The following is a 16357-nucleotide window of genomic DNA, read 5'->3' on the forward strand; positions in this document are numbered from 1 at the left end:
AGTCCCCACCTGGAAACCATATCATTTTCGTTGTTTTGTTTAGTTGGGTTTTATTCTTTTTTGTTTTGTTTGATTATGTTAAATCTGATGGCATGAGAAGCTATTTAAAAGATAGAAAGACATATTATGGTACCATTTTGGATTTACTATTGGCATGTTTTGAAGTCTTTTATTGCATTTATTGTTTTGTTTTTGTTGCTTCTATTCTATTCTTTTCTGTTTGATTTTTACTATATCCAAAGTTATCTGCAGCTATTTTGAAGACAACAAAAGATATTATGGTAACTCTTTTGATTTCGTAAGGTTTTGAAGTCCTATATCACTTATGCTGGTTTATTTTGATCAGTTTTATTGTTTTATTTTCCTAGGTTTTATCCTCTTTAAAATAAGAAAATTAAAAAAGTATTGTGGGGAAAGAATACAGTATTTCATGGGTGAATCCAAAATATGGTTTATAAAAATGCTTCCAGACATGTGAAAACAATTTTAGGAATAATTTCACAGTGAATCATTTATTTTCTTTTTCACTACACATGTTAAAATTAGCCAAATTGGCTCTCCAAGTATATACAAACAGGAAAATAAAATAATAACAAAAACAAAAACATCAAGAGTCCTGGTCCTAAAGAGAGAAAATGATCCAAAGTGGAAGAATATCACAGTAAAGATTTTGGTTATTTTGTAGTGTTTTCACATAAACGTGATTGATACTTTATAGAACTTAGAATTATTGTATGTCAGCCACTATTAAGATACTTTACGTGACACCATTAACTCTGCATGATAAAAGATAAACTATCATAAAGGATTAATATAATGATGATGAATGAGAATTGTATTTGTCTCATGCATGCTGGCTTTTGTTTTGTTCTGTTCTGTTTTTGAGTCGGGGTCTCAATATGTAGTCCAGGCTGGCCTTGAACTTATTATGTAGCCCAAGCTGCCCTCAAACTTGCTGTGATCCTCTTGCCTCATCTCCCAAGTGCTAAGATTACCGATGTGCACCACTATGTCCAGCTATGCTGTGGTTTTAAACAAAATAGAATATTTTACATGCACTTATCATTCTCACAGTATCTTTGGATATTAAATATCATTATCTACTTAATATGGATTATATCTAAATGTCCCTCCAGGTCCCACATGGTGATAGGTGGGGATTTTCAGAGATGGTTGGATCTAAGGCATGCGATGCTAGGATTAAGAGTGTGAGTGTTACCCAGCCTTAGGGATAAAAATAAAAGAAATGAAAAAGGGCTACTTTTGTCATTGCTTGTGGCTTGTGGCTTGCTACTTGCTGTTTTCGGCCTCCCACCTGCCATGAACTATTTCTCCTCTGCAGTGCTCCTCTACCATTCCACCCATCCCGGAATCAGCCATCTGTGACTGAAACTTCTATAAACTGCAAGCCAACTAAACCTTTCTTCTCTTAATTTTGGGTGTTGGGTATGTTGTCTCAGCAATGAGAAAAGTAAGACACCATTCAACAAAGGATTTAAAGACATCATCAGAAACTTTAAAACTTCTTTACCTTTGATTGTTAAGAATGTAAGCATGTCTGTATTTACAGAGATTTTCCCATAATGAAAGTATGTTATAGTAACTTTCAGTATCATAATGCTCTCATACTCATTGTTGTAATTATCCACAAAAAGCTCCATTTTAAAAATAGAAAACCAGTCTAACATTATTTAGTGATGAACTTAGTTAGATGTCACCTTCCTTCGCATCTAACATACATTAGACTGAACCTACTTCAGTTTCCCCCACAGAAATTGAGAAGTCTTGGTTCTTTAACAGTAATCTCCTCCTTGGAAGTAGAAGACAGGAGAGTGCACTTCTGCGGACTGCAGTCTCTTCCTGTCTATGCAGAGTCCACCGCTGAGGAACTTGCTCTGTGCTCCCAATTCCTCTCCTCCCTGCCTCAGGAATGACCACTCTTGGACATCTCCATGTCTTCTATACTTAAAGCCAGCCAAAATAAAACCAAATCCACAAGGTAAAAATCAAAACAAAATAAACAAAGACAACCAGAAGGCCCCGCCCCCTAAATTCTCCTCTACTTGCTTTCACACCCACAGATGGTATCTGTTATGACCGTGGCCCCCAAGCCTCATGCAATTATGGATTCAGCTGAATCTAGCATTTGTGATTGGCTAGTTGTCTAGCACTTGGATTGGTGGTGAGTGCTACATCTGTCTAGGGGTGGAGCCAGCATGCATACGATGTAATGGTGGGAAGAAGGTGTCTCTCTCTCTTTTGCCACTTGGTGGTTTTGCTGTTCACAACAGCTATGACTGGCTGCCCCACCACTCCACGCTGCCTCAGAGCCAGCTGATGGACTGAAACCTCCAAGAACTGTGAGAAATAAACCTTTCCTTCTCTAACTTTGGGTGTCAGGTATTTTGTCTCAGCAAAGAGTAAAAAGCAATGAAGATGGAATCCATAACCAAAGTCCTCATTTTCTCTCCACCCATTCAGCTTTCAAACCTCTTCCCCGCAAAGCTTTCTCATTCCCACTTACTTCATCTCCTTATAAATGTGTCCACTGATCACCTCTTCCTTCTCTTTCTTTGTTCTACTCATTCTTATTTTTCTTCTTAGATTCTGTCTGCAGTCACTCAACTCTTTTGCCAAGTTAATCTTCCATTTTGCTCACATACCTCAAGCCCGAGTGTTTCTCTGTCTATATGTCTTTTCTCTGCAGTTTAATTAATGGCAAATCTTTGATTCCTATCAATAAATACTGATTCCCAGATTTATACCTTCAGAGCATATATCACTTCTTGTTTTATATGCAAGTATCATTTTTTTCCTCTGGGCATCTCAACATACCTACCATAAAATTATCCTTTAACTTAATTAATTACAAAGAAAATTCTAATGCTACATCAGATCTTACCTTTTAGGACTCACTTACCTTTTAGCTTGGTACCACCATTCTGCTACTTTCACAAGCCAGGAACCTAAAGGTCGCTTAATTCATTCACTTCCCCTCTCTTTCTGCCTTTGCATCCAGTCTTTTCCCATATCCTATTAATTATGTCTTCTAAATACATTTCCAATCCATCTACTTCTCTTTTTTCCAATGTCATTGTCCAAGTCAAAGTAATGTTTTTTACCCTGACAGCTATCAGCTCCTCTATTCTGACCCAACTATCAAAATATATCTTGTCAGAACTCTGGGAAGATGGCAGAACAGTAAGCAGCAGGATAAATAGCCTCTCTGAAAGAAACAGCCAGATGCTGGAATGTAGCATTCTGGAGAAGACCAGAAGGAAAGAAATTGGACCCAGGAAGAAACTAAAGTGACAATCAAGGCCCACAGAGAGAAGAGAAGAGAAGAGAAGAGAAGAGAAGAGAAGAGAAGAGAAGAGAAGAGAAGGGAAGAAAGGAAAAGAAAGGAAAAGAAAAGAAAAGAAAAGAAAAACTTAAACAAAAGGCAGTAGCTGGAGGCACCTTCACCAGAGTCAGTCCCACTATGTGAGAAGCACCACTGGAATCTGGAGACTCACAGTCACAGTGAAGCAGGTGGCTGGCAAGCCCGAAGGCCTTGATAGGGAGACATGGTGGTGGAGGGGAGGAGCAGCAGACCAGAGAACTACACTGGCCAGTGGTGAGTGTGGGGGAATCAGTCCTCCTGCGGGAGTAGACAATTGGCAAGGTGCCATTTTGGAGTTGGGCAGGATAAGCCCAGAACCAGAAATACAACCAGCTTCATTCAGCCACTCCTAGTGCAGAGCAGATTGCTGAGAATTGTTTGGACTGAGTCCTGCCCTATGCATGGTCCAATACCCAAGGCCGAGGTTTCCCTAAAGCTATCCTAACCAACCCTGCCTGTGCAGCACACACTAATGTGGTGAAGACTCCCTGTGGTTAACCAGCTCAGAAGGGAGGGGCTAGCCTGCCCTGCCCCTGTTTTTACTCCAATAGCCACCAAGAGATTAGAGAAAGCAACTAACAGCAGAAATCCCTACCCATCACACTTCAGAGTAATTATAACCAATACAAGAAGTTCCAGGGACCCCACTACCCATTTGTCTGGAAGAAACCAGGAACATTGTAAGAGGAAGAAACAACAGGCAGTCTCCAGCCTCCAACCCAAGCAGTACTGGGCCAGGACAGGTAAACACAGAAGAGATCAGGAGTTGCACACCTTTAGTTTCGGAAGCATCTGACATAAAGAAACAATTTTGTGAAACTATAAAAGAACTTAAAACAGAAATATTAATACAATTAAAGGAATATATAAGAAAAATAATAAAAGAAATGCTAAACACCTCTCAAGAACACAGATGGAAGTATAGAGGAGCATAGAAAAAGGAGGGAAACCTTCAATGAAGAATTAAAAAAATTAGAATACATGAAACAGATTCAAAGAGATTGCCAGGAAATTAAAAACTCCCTTGAAAGCTGGCAAAACTGCTTGAAAGAAACTAAAGATAGACTATCAAACCTTGAAGCCAGGTTTGCAACTTGCAATCACAAAAGGAAAGATCTCTTAAAAATAACAAGGAACCAAGAAGCAACAATACAAAGGCTAGAAGATGACAAGAGGATCTATAACTTAAGAATCAAAGTGAGTGAAGAAGGAGGGGTAAATGAAATACAAAGACTATTTACAGAAATAAAGAAAACTTCCCGAGCATATGAAAAGGAAATGATATTCAGATAAATAAGGCATACAGAACTCCAGCCAGTTATAATCAAAATATATCTACACCCAGACATATAATAATCAAGTTTCCAGAAATTCAACACAAGAACAGAATATTAAGAGCTGTCAGAAAAAAGAAACAGATCACCTATAAAGGAAAACCCATCAAAATCACAACAGATTTCTTGACACAAACCATCAAATCAAGAAGAGCTTGGAGTGAAGTATTCCAAGTCCTGAATGAAAATAACCTCCAATCCACATTGATGTACCCTACAAAACTATCTCTCAAAATTGGTGGAGAAACAAGATGCTTCCATGACAAAGAAGAACCGGAGGAGTTCATGACCACTAAACCTACCCTACAAAAAAATACTGAAAGACATTCTAGAGAGAGAGAAAAAGACCATGGTTTCAAGAACAGCAACAGAGAAGGCTCACTGAATGGGGCAGACAGTGAAATGAAGGGGAAAACTAAACAACCAATGGCAGAAAAATAGCATGGCAGAGATGAGCAGAGAAGTTTGGTTTAGTCATTGACCTGGATGGCCTCCATACACTAACAAAAAGAAAGAAAGCAGAGTGGATCAGGAGATAGGGTCCAGCAAGATGCTCTATATAATTAATTAAATGTAATTAATTATAAGAAATATAATTAAGCTGAAAGAGGGCTTGTAGACTGAAAGTCAAAGATGAGAAAACAATGCTTTATGGGCCAGGGAACCAGAAAAAAGTGGAGATAGCTCACCCATCAGCTGCAGACTGGTTGGAAAGACATAACACTTTTATACAATGGAGAACTACTCAGCAATAAGGAAAAAAAACCTTGAGGCTCTTGTAGGTAAAAGGATACAAGTTGAAATCATGGTAGGGGTAAAAAGCTTCAGAATCACTTAGGTGAATAGTGGGCTGCCTCCCTAATCTAAAAACTACAGGAGTTGGTGGGATGCAAAATGTACAGCACAACCTGTGAAACAGAAAGGGGAGGAATTGTCTGAACAGGGAAGGCAGTCGCTGTTGTTAATCTTATGTCATGATTTGAAACTCACTTTGTTTTCATTGCTCTGTTGGAGTTTGGTTATATTCGTTCCAGTTTGTCTACTTGTACTAGATTTGATGGCATGGACAGCTACTCCAAAGATAGCAGGATATACTATAGTAACCATTTTTGATTTCCTATTAACTTAATCTGAAGCCCTGTATTGCTTTCACTGTCTTGTTTTGACTGATTTTACTGAATCTCTTTTGTCTGATCACTGTCTTGCTTTGGCTGATTTTATTCAAATCTATTATTTTTGATAGTATCAAGTCCAAGGATATAGGCAACTACTTTGAAGACAATAAGATTCACTGTGATACCCATTCTGGCTTGACTATTATCTCTTAAACTCCTATAATGTCTCTAATGTTTTGTTTTTATTGATTTTGTTCTGTACTGTTTTGTTCAATTTTATTATGCCTGATGATATGGGCAGTTCTTTTGAAGATAACAAAAGGCATTATTTTAATCATTGTTGATCATCTTGTATTTTGGTTTTAAGTCATGTACTATGTCCATCCTTTTGACTGATTCCATTTTGTTTTGTCTCAATCAGTTTTATTCTCTTCAAAATTACACACACACACACACACACACACACATGCACACACACACACACACACACACACACATATGTATATATATAGTCAGCACATAATCATGCCCCTCTCCTGCTTAAAACTCCTTGTTCCTCTACTTACTTAAGGAGAAAATCCAAACTTTTGATGTAGACATCAAGACACAACAAACCCTTTCCCAGGCTTGCCCCTCATCTGCTTTCTTCTCCCCTCAAGCTGAGTTCCAACACTTGAGCTGTTGAAAAGTCTATGTTCTGTGCCCCAGGTTTTTTGCACTAGCACTTACCTCCTCTTAGAGCACTTTTTAAAAAAAATTCATTGTTCAAATCTTAGTGCAAATGATTAGTTTACCAGAAAACCCTTCTCTGGTCATCCAAGTCTACTGTATTTCTAAACCAAGACTCATATTTCCTTCATGGCTCTTAGCAAGGTTAATTAAATGCATCAGCATTAGTTTTTCTCTGTTAGACTGGACCATAAGATCAAGAAACAGGACGATTTTTGTTCACCACAACCCTTGCTCTGTAGCACGGTTCCAGTAGTCACTCACTATTTGTTAAACACCTAATTAGTCGTATCTGACTTTTGACATTATCTACTCTGCTAGACATATGACACATGATTGAAATGTTCACATCTTTTAATTTGTCAAAGTAAATGGCACATTGCCATTAGTCTTCCCCCAAAACATTCCCCTTCACTTCAAACGTACATCTCCTGATGTACCTGCTTCTTTCTGTAGCAGTTCATAAGGTCCTCTTTCATGAGTGTCTTTAGCTACTCTGTCATGATGCGTCAATGTTCTGACTCAAATTAAAACACTACCTCTTATGATCATTTTGATTTTGAGAAGCAAGCCAGAAAATGCCATCATGTTTAAAACATTCTTCTGCAATTCTGTTAATCACATACTGGGCATTAATAATCACATATAATAAAAAAAAACAGGGACTTTGTTTTGAAAACTTAATTCTAAAACCTTGGTTCACTTGCAAGTAATATATATAAGGAAAGTATTTTATCAAAGCAAAGTGCAAGTTCCTAGGGAGCTTGTAACTAAGCACAGATGTTTAGGTAATTCAGATAATCATGATTCTCTAGTTAGGAGATGTTCACTGTATGTGCACTGTCAGGATTTCCAATGAGCCTTTGTTCTGCAGATAATACATTGGAAAGAACTGTTCAAAACCCTAGAATTCAACTGTTCCTTAATCTGAAAAACATCCTAAATGTGACAATCATTACTTTATTTATTTGTATGGGAAATCGAACTCAGGACCTTGGGCTTGTCAGGCAGGACTGTGCCACGGAGTTATATCCCTGATCCAATGACTACAAAGACAGTAGAAGACCTGAGGAAAAACTAAGTTATGGGAAGAAATACTAGCTTTTTGTCTCTCTCATGGGAGAGGCCATATTAGACCCAGTTTGATATTTTATATTCACCAAATAACCACCTTTACTCATGAAATGCTACATTGGCACAGTTTTACCTTCACAGTATTCAAAAGAACAGTCTTGAGCCTCACTTTGATTGAATTCTGACTCCTCTGAAAACTTTTCCTAATAGCTCAAATCTAAAACTTTTCCCAATAGCTCATCCTATTAATTTTTTATTTTTTTAAATTTTATTTTTAAAAGGATAAAACAGAATAAAACTAATCAAAACAAACCAGTATAAGAGATACAAATCTTCAAATCAGTACAAAAATCAATAATAGTTACCATCATGCCTTTTAAAAAAAATTTATTTTGAAGGTAGTAAAAATACAACAGAACAAGACAGAACAAAGCCAATCGAGACAATGCAGTGAAATTGGTACAGAACTTCACAGCAGGTTACCAGGATAGCAGTAACAGGTACTATAGTATATCTTGTCATCTTCACAGTAGTTGTCTATTCAATTAGATATAGCAAAATCAAACCAAAGACAGAACATTATAAAACCAATCAAAAGAGAATATTAAAAGAGCAAAACAATCATAATAAAACAAAACAGTGCAAACAACGTTTGCCTTCAAACAGAAGATAGAAGGAAATCCCCCATTGTTGCTATAATTGCATATGGTCATCCTCCCAAGAGATGCTCAGACCGCTGCCCCCAGTTACTAATGGGCAGTGGGGGGATGCGGGGATGGGATGTTTGATTCTCAGCCTGTGAGCCAGTAGGCTCATGGACATGCTGACTGGTTTGTTTTTTTTTTCTTGGCTCGCCTCAGGTACACTTACTAGGAGGGCAGGCAAATTGCTTTCTTGTTCAGACACCTAAGCTCCCTCAGTTATTCCTTAACCTGCATCTTTCAATGTCAAGACAGAAATCAAATGAACAGATTATTCTGTCTAACCTATAAGTGCTTTGCAAGTTTGAAGTCTTATGGCGCAGTTTACTGGTATAAATACAACTGAAATCAGAATCAGTTACTTGTCTGAAAGTACTAGGAATATTGAATATGTGAATTACTACTGCAGTTTTCCATGCTAAGATTTATGCAAATGTTACTTTTGTCTTTTACACTTACCAAATAGAGCTGAAATGCAGATACAGACTATAAAGAAGCATGAGTTATGACATTAAAGCAGTGGTTTATAGGATTTTTTTCTGAGTCAAGGTCTCTCTGTGTAATACAGGCTGGCCTTGAACTTTCTTACATATCCCAGGATGGTCCCAAATTCATGATGATCCTCCTGCCTCAGCCTCCTGAGTGCTTGGATTACAGGCATGGGTCACTACATCCAGTTTTTGATTTATAGGAATTTTTTTTGGTACCTGGATTTAAAGGACCTTGTGTTTGCCAGAGAGATGCTTGTGCCACTGAGCTATACTCCCAGTAATTTAGAGCAATCTTAATCTAGTATTTACTTTCTAAATTTTCCTTTAGAAATATTTTGATGGTTTTGGAATTTTCTACATAGACCTAGTCCATAATCAAGATGTGAATTTAGTCCACATAATAGGATGCTCATTCATTCTTATTAAACTTTTCCTATATTAGCTACTTACAGAACTTGACTACCTATAGTGATATTTGAAGACATTTATTCACAAATATTGGCTGATGTTAAATTTGGAAATAAAAATAAATTGGTTTGTTAACAAAATATAGATCTGAGCAGACCATGGTGGCTTATACTTATAAACTCAACATTTAAGAAGCTGGGGTGGGAGGATCACAAGTTTGAGTGTGTTCTAGCCCAGCCTGAACTGCATAGCAAAACCCTCTCTCAAAAAGTAAATAAAGCAAAATAAATAAATACATACACAAATCTGGGATTGGTGGTGCACGCCTGTAATACCAGCACTCAGAAGGCTGAGGCAGGAGGATCACTGTGAGTTCAAAATCGGCCTGGGGTACAAAGTGAGCTCAAGGCCAGCCTGAACAGCATAGCAACAAGACGCTGTCTCAAAAAGACAAAATAAATAAATGAATAATACAATATGTGGCCTCAGAAATTGAACTTTAACAATATCATTTATACAAAGAATGATGCACAGAGATTCATAATTTATACTGTTGCCTGAGTAGTGGACATGCAAAGTATTTAACAAGTATTAATATTTATAATAAGGCTAGAAATGAACAGTTTTAAGCATCCTAAATTCCCACCAGGATTTTTATTACTCTGACTGAGAAAGAATGATGATAAACTTCTATAAACATTATTACATAATCCAGACATGCTTGATCTATTCTACTGTCTTAGCTTTGTTGACAGTAATAATTTCTACCTATTGTGGTTATTTTTGATCACACATTATCTGTAGCATGAAGTATCAATGATTATTTTTAAGATTGTAGAGTTTAGACTTATGAGCCCCATTAATCTCAGTGATAGCAATCCATAAAATCCAAACTTGCCAGTTAAATGTTTTTGTTTATACCCAAAACATTTGCCATGTTGCTACATGGTCCTAATAGTTAGAAATTTAACTGCCCTGAATAATGTTATTTCGCAGAGACACGATAATTTGATTACACTATTACCCAGCTGCTAGTTATATAGTTTATTCAGTTTCTTTATTGATTTGTTTTTCTCTATTAGGGAACAGTAAAATTAATATCTTACAACAAATAATTTTAGAAGATTTATTTGAACTTATAAATGCCTTTATTTATTTATTTTTAAAATTTTATTTAAAGAAAGACTAAGCAAAACAGAAAATAGGTAGAAATAATACATACGTTCAGAGAAAAAAATAAACAGTAAGAAATCACTAGTTAATGTTTACATATTGTCATTTTACAAATAGTTGTTCAAGATACAAAAATGGAACTTGTAAAGTGGGAATTCAAACAGCAAGACTGTAAACAGTTCTGTTCAACTGTCTAGCAAAAACTTAGTAACAATGTTGTCAATCCTATACACTTAAACATACATGCAATTATTCATATCTTCATTTTTGTTTAGATTAAACTAAAGCAGGTTAAAATCATTCTGAACAAAGAATAATAGTATTGCTGGATTTCACATCATGACACTCCGTGATCAGCACTGGGTACTGTAGTGTCTTTTTTTAAAATTTAGTTTAAAGAAAGACTAAACAAAACAGAAAATGGGTAGAAATAATACATAATTTCAAAGAAAAAAATAAACAGTAAGAAATCACTAATTGATGATTACAGATTGTATTTTTACAAATAGTTATTCAAGATACTAAAGTGGAGCTTATAAAGTGAGGATTCAAACAGTGAGATTGCAACCAGTTCTGTTCAATTATCCAACACAAACTTAGAAATATGGTTATAAATCCTATACACTTAAACAGACATGTAGTTATCCATCTCTTCAATTATGTTGAAATTGAATAAACCCAAGCAGGCTAATATCACTCTGAACAAAGAATAATACTATTGCTGGGTTTCACATTATGACACTCCAGGATCAGCACTGGGTACTTTAGTGTCTCTTTTTCTTCAAAGTATCTGTTCATTTCATCATGTGTCATAAGATCAGTTCTCATAAACTGTTTATAGATTCTACACATGCATGAATCTTAACATGTATTTCTATCCTTTCTATATTAGAGGGAAAAACAAAATAAAGCAAGGCAAAACAAAACATATTCCTATAAACACATGAAATGAAATAAACACATAAGACCATTGTACAAAGAGTTCCACCATGGTTCCTGTGTTGTCTCTTGTTATCTCCAATAGAGATAGTATATCATTAGACATAGTATAATTGAATGTATCAGTTCATAATAGTTCATAATAAAAACACAACTTTGTATATAGTATAGAACTTCAAAAACCGGCAGTTATCAAACCAGAATGTATATCGTAGAGTCTTGTCATCTTTAGTGTAGTTGCCTATACTCTCAGACTTGATACTTTCAATCATATTAGTTTTGAATAAAATCTCCTCTGCCTCATTTCTGTTATGTTCTTTTTTTTTTGCCATCAGTTGTCTGCTTATCTTCTTCATTCTGTTTTCTGCTCCATTCATTGAGGCCTCTCTGCCACTGATCCTGGAGTCCTAGTACTTTTCTCTCTCTCTAGAATGCCCTGCAGTATTCTGTGTAGAGTTGGATTGGTGGTTGCGAATTTCCCAAGTTCCTCTTTGTCTTGGAAGCATCTTGTTTCTCCATTAATTTCTACAGACAGTTTAGCAGGGTATATCAATCTGGGTTGGAGGTTATTTTCTTTTAGGGCTTGGAATATTTTGCTCCAGGCTCTTCTTGACTTGATGGTTTGTGTCAAGAAGTCTGCTGTTATTCTGATGGGCCTTCCTCTGTAGGTCATCTGTTTCTTGTCTCTAATAGCTTTTAATATTCTGTTCTTATATTGAATTTCTGGGATCTTGATTATTATGTGCCTGGGTGTAGCTCTGCTTTGGTTGTAGCTGGCTGGAGTTCTGTATGCCTCATATATCAGAATATCGTTTCCTTTTCCTATGTTTGGGAAGTTTTCCTTAATTATTTCTGTGAATGAGCTTTGTAGTTCCTTTGTTTGTATCCCAGCTTCTTCATTTACATTCTTTATTCTCAAGTTATAGATCCTTTTGTCATCATCTCGCCTTTGTATTTTTACTGCTTATTTCCTTGTTATTTTTTAAAAATTTTCCCTTTCATAATCCCATGTTGCAAAATTGTCCTCCAGTTTGGATAATCTATCCTTAGCTTCTTTCAAGCTGATTTGCCATCTTTCCATAGAGTATTTAATTTCCTGGTGATCTCTTTGAATCTGCTTCATGTATTCTATATATATTTTTTTATATTCTTCACCAAGTGGTTCTCTCTTTTATTTGAGTTCCTCCCTTCTTCTGACTGTGTCTGCTTGAGGGGAGCTTACTATATCTTTTATTAATCTTCTTATATCTTGCTTTACTTGGCTAAATATTTCAGTTTTGAACTTGTCTATGAATAGAATATATCTCTTTATGTCCACTGGTGCTGATATTGCATGTTTCCTGTTCTCATTCTCCTTTGTATTTACCTGTCCTGGTTCAATGTTCTCAGGGTTGGGACCTAGGGATCTTTGTTGTTGCTTCCTCTTCCCATCGTTTTTGCTTTTTCTAGGAGGCCCCAGTTTTTTTCTTTGTTGGTTACAATTCTTCTGAAGTGCACTGCTAGATGACTCTTCACTCTGCCATGTGTTAGTGAGTTGCAGGCAGGGACAGCATATGCCGGCCCTCTCCTCCAGATGAGTCAAGCTGCTGTGGTCTGCACTACTGTATTACTTTGTGCCACCTCCCCTCTGGAGCAGCCAAACCTCCGAGGTCCCTCTGGGTCAGTGTGGTTAGTGTGCGCTACCAGCAGGGACTTGACCTTGGATAACCTATTAGGTCTCAGCCGGGTCACGTGACCCAGGCCTAGCTCACTCCATCAATCCCATTTGGGAAGGGAACAACTGACTGAAGTCACTGCTGCCCCTTGTACTTGTCAGTCCTGCCTGGTCCCAGAATGTCGTCCGCCTGAGTCCCCCTATTTATGGAATGGCTCCACTCCCGTCACTCACCACAGATTGTTGTAGGCACCCTGCCAGCTCAGCCCTCTGTTTGCTCGCTGACCTCCGAACTCAATGTAACTGCACATCCAGTAAGTCGAAACAGCGGGACTTCGGATGGCTTGGCAAGTCATGGCGGGACCTCGGCAAGTCATAGTGGGACCCTGGCAAGTCGCAGCGGGACCTCAGATGGTTGGCAAGTTGCCTTAATTTCTTCTTGGGATGAGAAAATTCATCTCCCTCTGTTTGGGGCTCCCTACTCTGTATTATGTTGAATTCAAAGTTGACTATATCAGGGAGCTTCTGTAACCAGTTGTTATCTATCTGCCATCTTTGTTCCTCCTCTGCCATTTTCTTTTTAAAATAAACTTTATTGAAACATTTTTTTTTCTGCAACACTGGAAAATTTAATTTTTTGGCATATAATTTATATTTAATAAAGTGCATAGATTTTAAATGCACAACTCAAGAACTTTTGTCAGATGCACATTTCTGTATAGCCACCAAAACAGATAGAGAAAAATTTCATGACTTTAGAGAGTTCCTCTTAGCTTTTTGCATTTATTCTTATCTTCCTCCCTATTCTTCACCACCAGGGAACCATTTATCAATTTTCTGTCACCACATGTTAGTTTGGTCTGTTCTAGAATGAGATATAAGTGAATCATATAGTATATATTCTTATTCCTGGCTTGTTGTTCTCAGCATATTTTTTTTAGGTTTGTTTGTGATGTCATCCACACTATGAGTCTTTTCCTCTACTGCTGTGTAGTTTCCATTGTATGAATGTGTCTAGTCATTCATGGGCTGAAGCATATTTGAGTTGTTTCCAGTTTGCAAATATTGGAGAGAAACAAAGCTGCTCCCTCCATTCTTGTACAAGGCCTGTGTGGACCTAAGTCTTCTCAGTTCTTGGGTAAATTCTTAAGAGTAGAATTATTTTCCAACATACTTGTGCATTTTACATTCCCACTAACAATGCATGAGAGTTCCAGTTTTCCCACATTCTTACCAGTATTTGCCACTTCTTTTAGTCTTCGTAATAGAAACACGGGACAGTAAGATTATGCACGTCTTGCCTTGGAGACTGCAGGATTTCTGGGCATAGGAGACAATGGGAACAAAAGACTTTCAAAATGTGAATTTGCAAGGTAATGTGACCTCCTTCACTTTCCTGCTTTGACTCAAGACTTAATTACTTAATTATATATGCATGGAGGAGAATTGCTGAGGGAAGAGCATGTTCTTAGCATGGAGTCTTCCTCAGATTTAGAGCCTTGACATCACCAGCTTGAAGATTCAGATAAAGCTGGCTAAGTTTCTCTGCCTCAAAGCAAAGGTAATCTTGCTCCTGCGCCTGTGTGGGTCTGAACACTGAAGATTTTGCCAAGAAAAGTGTTCTCGCAGTGTGGCTCTCCCACTCGAGGTCATTTCTCTGAAGTACTTTATTTCTTTTAGATTTATTTGTACCTGTGAAATGAGCTTTTACAAAATACTAGCTTTAAACAAAAGTGTGATTTTTTAAAAATCAGGTAACATCCTATTTTAGTGGGAGTGAAGAAAGGTTTTCATATCCTTTGATATCCCGATTGAAATCAGATCTCTTAAAAAAACTTTCTGTTCATTTGAAGTGTTTCACATGTATTCCTGGAGACTCTTAGTAAGTCAGAAACACTGAATGTTTTTGTGATGGTTGCCAGAAAGAATGATAATATGATAACACAGTATTTATCAGAAGAAATATGTTCCACTTTCCAGTTGCTTGCTATATGAATTTGAAACAGGAGTCAATGAATTCTATTGCATTCATTCTACTAAAACACTGTCCACTGATCTCAAATGTACTTGCATTATATAACTTCCCTTCACCCATTGCCTGGCTAGTAAACATTCAGGGTTTTTAAATATTTTTATTAGTACATGTTTGCAGTACATAATGATTCAACATTCATTTATTCTAAGAGTAGTGTTACTAAGATGAAGACCTTCACTTTTATAGAAAAAATTAAATAAAAGAGAGTGACTCCTTATATGCATTGTGTGTCTCTTTTTTCTTTTTCTTTTTTTTTTTTTTTTTTTTTTTTTTTTTTTTTTTTTTTGGTACCTGCTATTGAACTCACAACTTTGCTCTTGCCAGGCAGGCACTTACACTGCTGAGCTAAATCCCCAGCCCCCATTATGCTTCTTTCTAACTGTTCTTCTTAGAATTGATTTTGTTGATGGTTGCACAACTCTGTGAATATAATAAAAATCATTGAGTAGAATACTTTAAATAGTTGAATCATGCAGAATCTGAATGTTACCACAGTGAAGCCATTATTTTTTTTAAAGTAAATATGTTTGTCGATGAAAATAATTATTTTTTTGAGACAGCATCTGATTATGCAATTCAGGCTGACCTTGAGCTCACTTGTAATGCAGGCTGGTGTTGAACTCACAGTGCTCTTTCTGCCTCACCTCTTTCTTGAGTGCTGGGATTACAGGTGTAGGCCACCACACCTGGCACCTAGAATTTTATGATACATATCCAACAACTGAAATCTTACCCCACTGAAAACCTGAATCAATTTTGTAGGGAACTCCTGAGAATAATGAAAAAGAAAGAAACTTATCTGATTCACTAGAACAGTATAATTAAGTATAACAGAATATACTGAATTTTCATTTGAGGTCAGGTATTGAGCTAAGTATTTAAAACAATTATATCATTTAACCCCCCAGTTAAGTCTGGAAAGTTGCTATGATTTATTACATATGCAACTGAGAAAACTGAGCTTTAGATTGAAGTAACTGTCAGAGCCAGGCTTCAATTGAGGGTCTGTCCAGCACAGGTTTTAATCTACCGCTTCCTAACACTGGATGATAATGTACACAAGGATACATTGCTATTACTTACAGCCAAAAACTGTACATACCCCCAGAATCACTTGAAGTATTACAAATTTTTGGTGTGGGGAGGTGGCAAAAAGTAGCATGTATACATCAAAGCAGCCCAAGTATAGAAATTCTAAAAGCACAACTTGAGAAATACTAGATTTTTGGAAGTTAACTGGAAGCCAGGGTATGTAATGCATCCTCCAGGTTCTGAACTGATGCTCCACATCACTTTAAAACCTTGTTGACATGCATCTGAAC

This window comes from Cavia porcellus, unplaced genomic scaffold, assembly GCF_034190915.1.
Source record: "Cavia porcellus strain 051 isolate PalLab524CR breed Dunkin Hartley unplaced genomic scaffold, mCavPor4.1 scaffold_11, whole genome shotgun sequence".
In the NCBI taxonomy this organism is placed as follows: Eukaryota; Metazoa; Chordata; class Mammalia; order Rodentia; family Caviidae; genus Cavia; species Cavia porcellus.